The sequence below is a fragment of the Schistocerca piceifrons genome, chromosome 2, assembly GCF_021461385.2.
Source record: "Schistocerca piceifrons isolate TAMUIC-IGC-003096 chromosome 2, iqSchPice1.1, whole genome shotgun sequence".
Taxonomy (NCBI): Eukaryota; Metazoa; Arthropoda; class Insecta; order Orthoptera; family Acrididae; genus Schistocerca; species Schistocerca piceifrons.
In genome coordinates, this window is record NC_060139.1 from 988091160 (window position 1) to 988104575 (window position 13416).

General features: G+C 43.6%; 1 protein-coding gene across 1 annotated transcript in view; it reads left to right on the forward strand.

Annotated features, from left to right (window-relative positions):
* Positions 1-13416, forward strand: part of LOC124776042 (carbonic anhydrase 1-like) — a 142452-nt gene that overhangs the window by 16855 nt on the left and 112181 nt on the right. The gene's annotated exons all lie outside the window — the stretch shown is intronic.

Sequence of the window (13416 nt, forward strand, 5' to 3'; positions counted from 1 at the left end):
ATTCCAGCAGAACAATAACTCAGACGTATCGTGTTATCTGAAACAAGAAAAATTCGTGCTTGATACAAGAGAAAACTGGAGAACTAAAATAGAGGCCACAGTGGCACGTGACTGAAGACAACACATTTCACTTCTTACATAACTGCATCCAGGATAGGGAGGCAGTCCAGTTTGACTTGGAGGTGATGACCCAGCGAGCCAGCGAGGTATTAGGAAGGACTGCGGTTTCCACTTCCGGACAGCCAGCTGTAAGGTCGGAATATTCTTTCGAGAGGACATGGCCGATTTCCCTCCTCAATTACATATCCTGCATCTCCTGCTCCATCTCCAACGACCATGTCGTCGACGGGACGTTACCCCCTTAGCTTCTCACCTTAAAGTTGTAAGTTGATGGAGATCAACAACAAATGCCTGAACTTCAGCGAAACTCCGCCAGTGTTAAAACTTTCCTGAGGAACCAGTCCCTAAATCTGGTGTAATACATTCTCTCCTGGCCTTTTTTCCATGCAAGAATGTAATTTAGAAACTAATGTTCTCATTGTATTGACTTTCCTGTTCCAATCGCAAACACAGAGAGGCGAAAACGACTATCTATGACTCCGTAAGAGCCCTAATTTATCTTATCTTATCTGCATGGTTCTCACGTCAAATAGACACTGAAGAGCCAATGAAACTGGTACAGCTGGCTAATATCGTGTAGGGCCCCCGCGAGCATGCAGAAGTGCGGCAGCACGACGTGGCATGAAGTCGATTAATGTCTGAAACAGTGCTAAGGGAACTGACACCATCCTCCAGGGCTGTCCATAGATTCGTAAGAGTACGAGGGGGGTGGAGCTCTCCTCTGAACAGCACGTTGCAAGGCATCCCAGATATGCTCAATAATGTTCACGTCTGGGGTGTTTGGTGGTCATCGGAAGTGTTTAAGCTCAGAAGAGTGTTCCTGAAGCCACTCCGTAGCAATCCACTGTGCAGCAGTTCTAGACGGGTGGGGTCCAGAATTGCTACAGAGTGGATTGCTGCTGAGTATCACCAGCAGAGTGTCGCCTGTCAGAGTCATATCTAGACTTATGAGGGTTCCCATACCACTCCAACTGCACACCCCGACACCATTACTGAGTCTCCATCAGCTTGAACAGCCCCCTGGTGACATGCAGCGTCCATGGATTCATGAGGTTGTCTCAATATCCGTACACGTCCATACACACGATGCAATTTGAAATAAAATTCATCCGACCAGGCAACAAGTTTCCAGTCAACAGCCTACGTCGGCCCTGACGGGTGCAAGCGAGGCGTAAAGCTTTATGTCGTGAAGTCATCATGTTTACACGAGAGGACCTGCGGCTCCGAAATGCCTTATCGATGATGTTTCGTTGAATGGTTCGCACGCTGACACTTGTTGATAGCCTAGAATTAAAATTTGCAGCAATTTGAAGAAGGGTTTCACTTCTGTCACGTTGAACGATTATCTTCAGTAGTAGTTGGTCCCGTTCTTGCAGGATCTTTTGCCGGCTGCAGCGATGTGGGAGATTTGTTGTTTTACAGGATTCTCGATATTCACTGTACACTCGTGAAATGGTAGTACGGGAAAATCCTCACTTCATCGCTACCTCGGAGATGCTTTGTCCCATCGCTCGTGCGTCGACTCTAACGCCAAACTCACTTAAATCTTGATAACCTGCCATTGTTGCAGCAGTGACCGATCTAACAACTGCGCCAGACGCTTGTTGTCTCATATAGGTGTTGCCGACCGCAGCACCGTATTCTGCCTGTTTACATGTCTCTGTATTTGAGTACGCATGACTATACCAGTTTCTTTGGCGCTTCAGTGTAGAATAATTCTGCAGTCAGCTTCAATGCTGGTTCTCTAAATTTTCAAAATAGAGTTCTTCGAAAAGGTCGTTGACTTCCCGGAGCATCTCCGTAATACTTGTACCGAATCTATCAGCATCTATCAGCACTCCTCTGAACTGGCTCGATGTCTTCTTTCAGTGCGAACTGCCGTCGATCGCAAACACTCGAGCAGCATTCAAGAATGGGTTGCACTAGTGTCCGATATGTGGTCTCCTTAACAGAAGAACCAAGCTTTCCTAAAATTCTCCGAATAAACCAAAGTCGACCGTTCGCCATTCCTACTACAACCCGTACAAGCTCGTTTTATTTCATATGGCATTGCAATATTACACCTAGACATTTAATGGACATAACTGTGTCAAGCAGCACACTACGAATGCTGTATTCGAACATTATTAATTCTTGTTTCCTACATATCTGCATTAACTTATACTTACATTTAGAACTAGCTGCATTCCATCACTCCAGGTAGAAATTCCGTCCAAGACGTCTTGTATCCTCCCACAAATCACTCAACGGTGACATCTTCCCGTACACTACAGCATCATCAGCAAACAACCGCAGGCAGAAACTCACCGTATATCATTCCTTTACATAAAAAATAATGGCGGTCCTAGGGCACACCTGACGATAACCTCTTGCCATTGAGGGCAACGTACTCCGTTCTTTTACTTAAGAAGTGGCACAAAATTAACGGAGGGAAGAACTCAGTTTCAAAGTGCTACAAGCTGTCCATCTGGCACAGTGAGTGTGTAGGGAGTTAAAAAAATGGGATGCGGTGGTCGAGAAACTCCTCATAAGCCATATATTTCTGTCGTCAGTGTTAAGTGAGGCGATAGCTTTGGCCAATGTCTGGATTAAATAGCCTGCAGTCGTCTGTAGTGCCAATCGTGACGCACAGAGGAGGTGGTTTTATTGTATGGGAGTGCATCTCGTGGTTGGGTTGTGGTCCACTTATTGCCTTAAGAAAACACTAAATGCTGAAGATGTGAACACATTTTACATCCTCCTGTATTGCACACAGTAGAAAAATAGTTCGGAGATGGTGGTTGTAACAGCATGACAATGCAACCTGCTATAAACGATCGTCTGTGAGACCATGATTTGGGGACAATGACATTCCCGAAATTGTCTGGCCTGCCCAGAGTCTCGACCTGAAGCCAAAGAACACCTTTGGTATGATTTACATCGTTGACTTCCTCCAGACGCCAACGTCCAAAGTTTCCATCGTTTCAGCTCTTGAGGAAGAATTGGCTACGAATCCTCCGCAGACATTTAGACACCTCATTGAAAGTGTCCCCAGCAACAATCAAGATGTCATAAAGCCGAAGATTGGAAACATCAATATTAATGTCCTCTAATAGATGTCCTGACGCTTGATCACACCGTATAGAAGCAACGGGGAGCGTTGAAAATGGCATCTGACATCGAGATGTGTATAAAACAGATCAATGTCACAGAGGCATTCACTGATGAAGAAGAGGTGACATAAAATTTATAGAATTTTCCTGAATATTTACTGTTATAGCAATGTTGACGTGAGTAATATGAGGCGGTAGGTACTGCATTGCAGTAGTGTTGCGAAGGATGTATACGACACAAGCTTAAAACTTGTGTGTGAAGCTCAACATCATGGAAAAATCATTGCCATTTCTGCAGATAGCTTGAAGTTGGACCCTACCTATTTTTGAGCAGTGTGTAACGCAGAAAGGCTGTCATTGATAGCACAAATAGAGTGTTCATGATGGGAAATATTTGCAGCTACTCTCAAGAGCCAAACAAACAGGTGCACCTGCGTAATATCGTGTAGGGCCCCCGCGAGCACGCAGATGTGCCGCAACACGACTAATGTCTGAAGTAGTGCTGGAGGGAATTGAAACCATGAATCCGTAAGAGTACGAGGGGGGGTGTGATCTCTGAAGAGCACGTTGCAAGGCACTCCAGATATGGTCAATAATGATCATATCTGGGGAGTTTGGTAGCCAGCGGAAGTGTTTAAACGCAGAAGACTATTCCATGAGCCACTCTGTGGCAATTCTGGGGAGTCGCACTGTCCTACTGGAACTGCCGAAGACCGTCGGAAGGCACAATGGACGTGAATGGATGCAGGTAATCAGAGAGGATGCTTACGTACGTGTCACCTGTCAGAGTCTTACCTATATGTATCAAGGGTCCCACAACATTCAGCGCTCGCACGGAGCACGTTTTACCATGCGTTATTCGAGAGTGTAACGGTAGAGTCGTAGCTTAAAAATGGTTCGATGACCCTCTGCGAGGAACTTAACTGTGAACAGCAGAGTAATCTTATAGATGATAGAGTACGGAAGGAGATGGTGAGACAAGATAAGCGCATACCAGACAGCATAGAAAAGAAATTGTTAAGGTGGTATGACCACGTCAAAAGAATGGGAGTTGGAAGGATACAGAGACAGGCAAGTGAGATAACAGTAGAGGCAAGAGGCCTAGAGGAAGACGGAGATAGAGATGGATCGTTGGAGGGGATGTATGTGTGAAGAAGGGAGGAGAAAATTAGTACAGAGTATAGAGGAAAGAATGAAGACAGACAAGGAAAGAGGAGAAGTTTGTGCTCTAAACAGAACCAGCCAGGGGATTGAAACTGGCTCAAAAAATGATTCAAATGGCTCTGAGCACTATAGGACTTAACATCTGAGGTCATCAGTCCCCTAGAACTTAGAACTACTTAAACCTAACTAACCTAAGGGCATCACACACATCCATGCCCGAGGCAGGATTCGAACCTGCAACCTTAGCGGTCGCGCGGTTCCAGACTGTAGCGCCTAGAACCGCTCAGCCACCACAGGCAGCTCACATTTGATGATAATCACTTTTGTGGCAGTGGTAACTGCATGTATGTGTCACAATAAAAGGTGTCCGATGGGTTTCGACACATATCGGATTTGTCCGGAACACTTTATGTAGACTTCCTTGTTTTTTCGTTTCTGCCACGCCAGCGGCCTAGCAGCTGCAGTGTCAAAACTGCGTGGTGAAGTTAAACGTTGCAGTTTCTGTTGGTAGCGCCGAGCGCCGATTACGTCAGAATTTCCCCTCACACGTCTCCACCCTCCGCAAAGACCGATTTTTGTTCATCATTTTCGGCAACTGTTTGTGAAGAGTGCCGATGTGAAGAAATACCACACTAATTACTTCAAAATTGTTTTTTAACGCAAGTAGTGTGCTATTTCTTCATTTCACCACCTCCACTGGAATCGCACTTCTTCTTTTGTGCCACTTATACTTCTTTCACACAATCAAAGACAATGACTGGATCCGAAGAAAGCTCAGAAAGTGGCGAGTCCCTCTAGACTCCTTCACATAGAAAAGTAAAATTATATTCTACTACCATTTAGAAAAACACAATTTCAAATATTTACTGAAAATAGCGAAAAAAATTAATATAAATTAAAAATATCGCCACTTGATACTGCCATTTTGACATCGATATATCGAGGAAAGAAATATCGTTATAAACAGCCCTAGTTTCTACATACCAAATAAAATACACTCAAGCGCCAAAGAAACTGGTATGGGCATGCGTATTCAAATAAAGAGATATACAAATAGGCGGAATACGGCGCTGCGGTCAGCTTCACCTATAGCGTTCAACATTTGTCTGGAGCAGTTGTTGGATTGGTTACTGCTGCTACACTGGCAGGTTATCAAGATTTAAGTGAGTTTTAACGTGTTGTTATAGTCGGCGCACGAGCGATGGGACACAGCAACTCCCAGGTAGCGATGAAGTGGCGATTTTCCCGTACGACCATTTCACGAGTGTTTCGTGAATATCAGGAATCCCGTAAAACATCAAATCTCCGACAACGCTGAGGCCGGAAAAAGATCCTGCAAGAACGGGACCAACGACGACTGAAGAGAATCGTCCAGAGTGACAGAAATGCAACCCTTCCGCAAATTGCTACAGATTTCAATGGTGGCCCATCAACAAGTGTCAGTGTGCGAACCATTCAACGAAACATCATCGACATGGTCTTTCGTAGTCTAAGAATCATCCTTTATGATTGAACGACACAAAGCTTTACTCCTCGCCTGGGCGCATCAACACAGACATTGGACTGGTGATGACTGGAAACATGTTGCCTGGTCGGACGAGTCTCGTTTCAAATTGTATCGAGCGGACAACCTCATGAATCTATGGACCCTACATGACAGAAGATGATTGTTTAAGCCGCTGGAGGCTCTGTAATGGTGTGGGGCCGGTGCAGTTGGAGTGATATGGGACCCCTGATATGTCTAGATACGACTCTGACAGGTGGCACGTACGCAAGCATCCTATCTTATTACCTGCATCCATTCATGTCCATTGTGCATTGCGACGGCCGTGGGCAATTCCAGCAGAACAATGCGACATCCCACACTTCCAGACTGGCTACGGAGTGACTCCAGGAACACTCTTCTGAGTTTAAACACTTCCTCTGGCCACCATACTCCCCAGACATGAACATTATTGAATATATCTGGGATGCCTTGTAACGTGCTGTTCAAAGGAGACCTTCATCCCCTCGTACTCTTACAGATTTACGGACAGCCCTTCAGGATTCATGGTGTCATTTCGCTCCAGCACTACTCCAGACATTAATGGTGTCCATGCCACGTCGTATTGCGTCACTTCTGCGTGCTCGCGGGGGCACTATAATATATTATGCAGTTGTACCTGTGTCTTTGGCTCTTCCGAGTAATACATAGGTAACTTTACAGGCTTGAACTGTCATGAATACGTTAACTGACTTAAATGTTAACAGCACCATTCACGTAATGCAATGTCGTATACTCGCACAGAAGTATTCACAGCATCATTTATGTTGTGTCTAGACAAGACAGCCTAGACACAATGAGAGGAAGCCGAAAGGCACGCGCTAAGCTAAAGCAGGATGGCGTGAGGTCTGAAACGGGATACGTAATGAATGCTATAAAGAAAAGTACGTAGCTTCTGGACTACTTAACTTTAATCCATCCTTTTTGGTACATCTGGAGATTGTGGCGATACAAGTGAGACTCTTTAGATACATGAAATGTTACTAATGGCGCCTTGCTAGGTCGTAGCCATGGACTTAGCTGAAGGCTATTCGAACTATCTGCTCTGCAAATGAGCGAGGCTTCGTCAGTCTAGTCGCTAGCTACGTCGTTCGTACAACTGGGGTGAGTGCTAGTCCGTATCTCGAGACCTGCCTTGTGGTGGCGTTCGGTCTGCGATCACACAGTGGCGACACGCGGGTCCGACATGTACTAATGGACCGCGGCCGATTTAAAACTACCACCTAGCAAGTGTGGTGTCTGGCGGTGACACCACAATTTAGGCGAATTATAAAATCATTATCGTCAGGTGATAAAACCATGAATTTTGTACTGAAAATAAATGTTTGCCGTAACATAGTGACGTGAATCACTATGAAAACCACTTATCGTAAAAAGGTAATCACATTTTTAAAGACTTACCCTGTTATCGCATCGCAATATAAATTACATCATCAATCTACAAAAACCCCGCTGGGTAGTTTACTCGTTCATTACTGTGAACAGGTTTGTACCGCATACAGGCGACTCCATTTTTATTGGCAGAGGCAAGAATGGTCACAGAGAACTATATCGATAGTGACCAGTATCTTTCAATTAAGGAGCTTTGTGTCGTCTTTTACATAAAGCACACGTGACGGTCATGACAGGTGTTCTATGTTAAGCACCAAATAGCAGTTTGTGCGTGTTACAGTCAGAAGAGCGGTGACAGAAAACAAAATATTGTGTATAGTTCATGGCTTTATCATCTCATGATAATCATTTTATATTTCGCCTAACATGATGCTGTGAATAATTAAATGTGAATATGTGACATTTCATTACGTGAGTGTCGTTGTTAACATTTGGGCCAATTACCAGATTCGTCACTGTTTAAGCCTGCAATGTTAATTGTGTGTTGATTTATGTGGTATGCAGGAACCTAATATTGGGCACACGACTGAGATTGTTTATGCAAATAAAGTATTTTACTAGCAGATCAAGGCAGTAATATGACATTTTTCTACTATAATAATCACGTGCGCCAAGATGCAGAGCCTCGAGCTATCATGGACTCAATTCATCACGTTAGTTTTGTTATCGTTGTGTGAGGAGGAATTCTGAATGACAAACACATAAGGCCACTTTACCCGAAAAATTAACAGATTTTATTAATGTAGAATGCTACCCACGCAGAAGAACAACAGATGTGGCTTATGCACGAGGGCATGAAACCATTGTCTGCGCCTCATACGCGTCCCGCCACCACGAATTCCTCTCCTGTAACAACCTATTCATCTCAGAACCTACGTCATCAATTATATGCTCGATGTATTCAAGTTTTCCTCTACAGCTTTTGTCCTCTGCAGCCCCCTCTAGCACCATGGAAGTCATTCCCTGATGTCTTAAGAGATGTCCTACCATAGTGTCCCTTCTTCATGTCAGTGTTTTCCATATATTCCTTTCCTCGCCGATTTTGCAAAAGAACCTCGTCGTCAGTCCACCTAATTTTCAAAATTCTTCTAGAGCACCACGTCTCAAATGATTCGATTCTCTTCTTTTCCAGTTTTCCCATTTTTCACTGTGCTTCAAACGAACATTCGCAGAAATTTCTTCCTCCAATTAAGGCCTGTGTTTATTAGTAGTAGATTTTTCTTGCCCAGGAATGCCCTTTTTGCCAGTGCTCGACTACTTTTGTGTCCTCCTAGCTCCGTTCGTCCTGGGTTTTTTTGCTGCCTAGGTAGCACAATTACTTAACTCATCTACTTTGTGACCATCAAACCTGATATTCAACTTCTCGCTGTTCTCATTTCTACTTCTTGTCATTACTTCTATCTTTCTTTGATTTGCTATCAGTCGATATTCTGTACTCGTTAGAGAGTTCATTCCATTCAGTAGATCATTCAATTCTTCTTTACTTTCACTCAGGATAGCACAGTCATCGGCGAATCGTATCATTGGTATCGTTCCACATTGAATTTAATTCCACTCCTGAATCTTTCTTTTATTTCCATCATTGCTTGTTCGATGTACAGTTTGAACAGTACGGGCCAAAAACTACATCGCTGTCTTACACCCTTTTTAATCCCTGTACTTCGTTTTTGGTCGTCCACTCTTGTTATTCCCTCTTGGCTCTTGTACGTATTGTATATTACCCGTCTTTCCTTATAGCTTACCCCTATTTTTTTCTCATAATTTCGAACATCTTGCCCCATTCTCCATTGTCGAACGCTTTTTACAAGTCGACAAATCCTGTGAACGTCTCTTGATTTTCCTTTAGTCTTGCTTCCATTATCAAATGCAACGTTAGAACTGTCTCTCTGCTGCCTTTACCTTTGCTAAAGCCAAACTGGTCATCATTTAATACATCCTCATTTTTATTTTCCATTCTTCTGTATATTAGTCTTGTCAGCGGCTTGGATACATGAGCTGTTAAGCTGATTGTACAATAATTCTCGCACTTGTCGGCTCTTGCAGTCTTCGAACTGTTTGAATGTTTGTTTTCCGAAATTCATATCACCAGTCTCATACTTTCTACACATCAGTGTGAATAGTCGTTTTGTTGCCACTTCCCGCAGTGATTTTAGAAATTCTGATGAAATGTTATCTATTACTTCTGTCTTATTTTATCCTAAGTCCTCCAAAGAGCTCTTAAATTCTGTTTCTAATACTGAGTCCCCTATCTCTTCCCCGTCGACTGTTTCTACTTCTAACACGTCATCAGGCAAGATCAGGCAAGTCTTCCCCCCCCCCTCCCCCCTCCACTCTAATAGGGGCCTTCGATGTACTCTTTCCACATATCTCGCTTTCTCCTCTGCATTTATCAGTGGAGTTCCCGTAGCACTTTAATATTACCATCCTTGCTTTCAATTTTTATTTCATTCCTAAGTGACTTGTATTTCTGTGTTCCTGAATTTCCATGAACATTTTTGTTCTTCCTTCATTCGTCTATCAGCTGAAGTGTTTCTTATGTTACTATTGTTTTTTTCGCAGCTACCTTCCTGGTACCTATGTTTTTCTTTATATCTTATGTGACTGCCCCTTTTAAAGATGTTCACTGCTCTTCAACTGAACTGCCCACTGAAAAATTCCTTATCGTAGCATCTAAGATACCTTCAAGCGTATCTCGTCATTCCTTAGTTCTTACGTGTCCCACTTTTTTGTGTGTTGAGTAATCTCTTAAATTTCAGCCTACTCTTCATCACTACGAAGTTGCGACCTGAATCTGTATCGGATCCTGGGTGCAATCCCTGTCTGATTTCGGAATCTCTGCCTGACCATGATATCATCTAGCTGAATCTTTCCATCTCTCGCGGCCTTTTCCAAGTATACCTCTACCTCTTGTGATTCTTGAACAGACTGGTCGCTCTTAGTAGCTGAAGTTTATAGCATAACTCAATTAGCCTTTCTCCTGTCTCATTACTAGTACAAAGTCTATACTCTCGCATAACTTTTTCTTCTACTCTTTCCCCTACAATTCCTGTCCCCCATGACCATTAGATGTTCATCTCCCTACTACAAGTTCATTATCCTCATATACGTTAATAATCGTCTTCTGCTTGCGACGCCGGCATGTACACCTGAACTACTGTTGCTGGTGTTGATTTGCTGTCGATTCTGGTGAGAACAGCTCCCTCACGGAACTGTTCACAACAACACACTCTTTTCCCTACCTTCATTTTCATAACGAATCCTACTCCCGTTATACCATTTTCTGCTGTTGTTAGTATAACCCTATACTCATCTGACCAGAAATCCTTGTCTTCATTCGGTTCTATTTCAGAGACCCCACCCCCCGTACTGTATCGAGACTGAGACTTAACATTTCCCTTTTCAGATTTTATAGCTTCCCTACCGCATGCAAACTTCTAACATTCCACGCCCGGGCTCTCAGAACGTTGGTTATTGAGTCTAATTCTCATGATCACCTCCTCTAGCCGGCCGGTGTGGCCGTGCGGTTAAAGGCGCTTCAGTCTGGAACCGCGTGACCGCTACGGTCGCAGGTTCGAATCCTGCCTCGGGCATGGATGTGTGTGATGTCCTTAGGTTAGTTATGTTTAATTAGTTCTAAGTTCTAGGCGACTGATGACCTCAGAAGTTAAGTCGCATAGTGCTCAGAGCCATTTGAACCATTTTGATCACCTCCTCCTTGGCAGTCATATCTCGGAGATCAGAATGGAGACCAGTCTGGAATCTTTTCCCAATGGAGGGACTAGGAGGACACTTTTTTCAATTAGAGGCCACATTTTCTGAGGATACACATTATGTGTCTTTAATGCAGTGGTTTCCATTGCTTTCCGCATCCTCATGCCATTGATTATTACTGATTCTTCCGCCATTAGGCGCACTTTCCCACCCATAGGACAGGAGAGTGCCCTGAACCTCTGTCTGCTCCTCCACTCTCTTTGACAAGGCCGTTGGCAGAATGAGGCTGACTTCTTACGGCGGAAGCCTTCGGCCACCAATGCGGGTTATTAAACAAAATTGAAGCGGCGGCGGGATTAGAACTCGGAACCGATTTGATTACTAATGGAAGACGCTACCCCTTCTTTCTTTGATCTCATTTTGTTCGTTATTGTTCGTTGCATTTGTTCGGGGCGGACGTCTCATGACATTCGCTTTCAAGTTCATCGTTGATCCATTTACTCAGCTTTTTTGTTTCTGATGGCAGCTATCCCTCTGACGGAACACGCGGAGCTAACGTGGCGGCCCCCCTATACCCTATATGTGACCAAATCCGAGGGCAGGCAGCTGTGTTTACACGTTCGTGGCACTTGAAGAAAGAAGGCGGAAAGATATATAAGACAGTGGGGACGACATAAAGCAAATCTTGTAGTGTCAACATACTGGACTACTGTTGGACATAATGGTTCATATCTCAACAAGTCTTTGCTTTGTGAGTGCTAGGACTTCATTTTCCAGTTTACCTCGTACTATATGCTGTCAAGATCAGAGACATTGTTTTAAACACCCTATATACGACCAATAACTGAGGATGTTTGGTGTAAAACCGACTCTGGTATGAATTTTTGGACACAAAAGAGGAAATCGTGGCGGAGCTCATCAATCTAGTCAGACAAGAATACGTGTGGAGCACAGGATGTTGCGCCTAATTCACAATATCTGCAAAACATCAGTAAGAATATGCGAATAACAGTGGCCTTCGCTTCACATATAATTTTACATTTTGAGATTGTAAATGTAGATTAAACTTCTTAGTACATCACACCTTTATTTCCTTCTCTGAAACAGGCATGCATGAAAATATCAGTCTCGTATTAACGATGTGCTAACGAGTGTTCATCCATTCCATTTTTCTGCGCAATATTTCGAAAATCGATCCAGACGTCATCCTCTGGGTCGGTAGTCGAAATATTTTGCAGTAAAATGGCACCAACAACTCGGCTGAACACCGTAAGTCCAGCGTTAAACAGTCATGTCGATGTAACCTGAGAGATCAATCTCATATCCACACAGCATGCGAGACAGCTTGCCTCTGCACTGACGTCCCCTCTCGCAAGTTGTAACACAATGTGATATATCTAGTTAGCTCAGTCGTTCAGACATAGGAATCATATAGCTGGGAGAGCGGTGGTTGGAATCTCGCGATGTACATCTTCCACAGTGACTTTGAATAGCTAAGGCAAATAACGGAATGTTTCCTTTAAAAATGCTGAGAGCCGCAGAGCATGAAGCCCAACTTGATGCCATGTTCCTTTACTTTGGGAAGGCATTTCGTACATTTTAGTACTACCGCTTGTTGGAAAAAAATATCGGATCAACTTTGCGACTACATTCGGGACTTTTTAACAGATGTGTAAAGTCAAAAAACAGACAAACACATGTGATCGTTTGGGCTACGTAAATGACGATCTGAGTTTTTGTATGGCTGGAATCTATAGAGTACCATCTCACTGCGGCAGATCCTACAATGGTCAAACCACACGTACACTGTGTGGAACATGATCAGCACACTCGCCTTTCGCTATCCAGGAAGTCAGCCATAGCGGAGCATTGTATCTCCAGAGGAAATTCTGCACCTCGCTGAAGACAAAATACTTCTGAGATTCAGTTATTAAGGACTCTGTGGAACGTGTTAGGCAGAAAATTTTATTAATCATGTTTGCGGCTGTGAAACTGATAAGGTAGCGAATTCCTTAATACATTAGAACGACGAAGTTTTATACCTACTGAAACTTTTAGCGACAGATATTTTTACCATTGAATTTTCACTACACATTCCCCAATCCGACACCGGGCGTGCATCCGATATTACTATAATGCACGGGGCTTCGCGCCTTAGCTGAAATAATGTTCGAGAGGGCGTTAAACTCGACAGAGGATGCACATACTTGGCCAGGCATTCCCCAGCAAGCTGTATAATAAATGCAGGAACACGTTAATCCTCAGTATACTGTTTAATAAAAACTGTCTAGCACAATATGATGTAATCCCAGAGTATACAGTGATAGTGTAAGTACACTACTGGCCATTAAAATTGCTATACCACGAAGATGCGCTACAGATGCGAAATTTAAC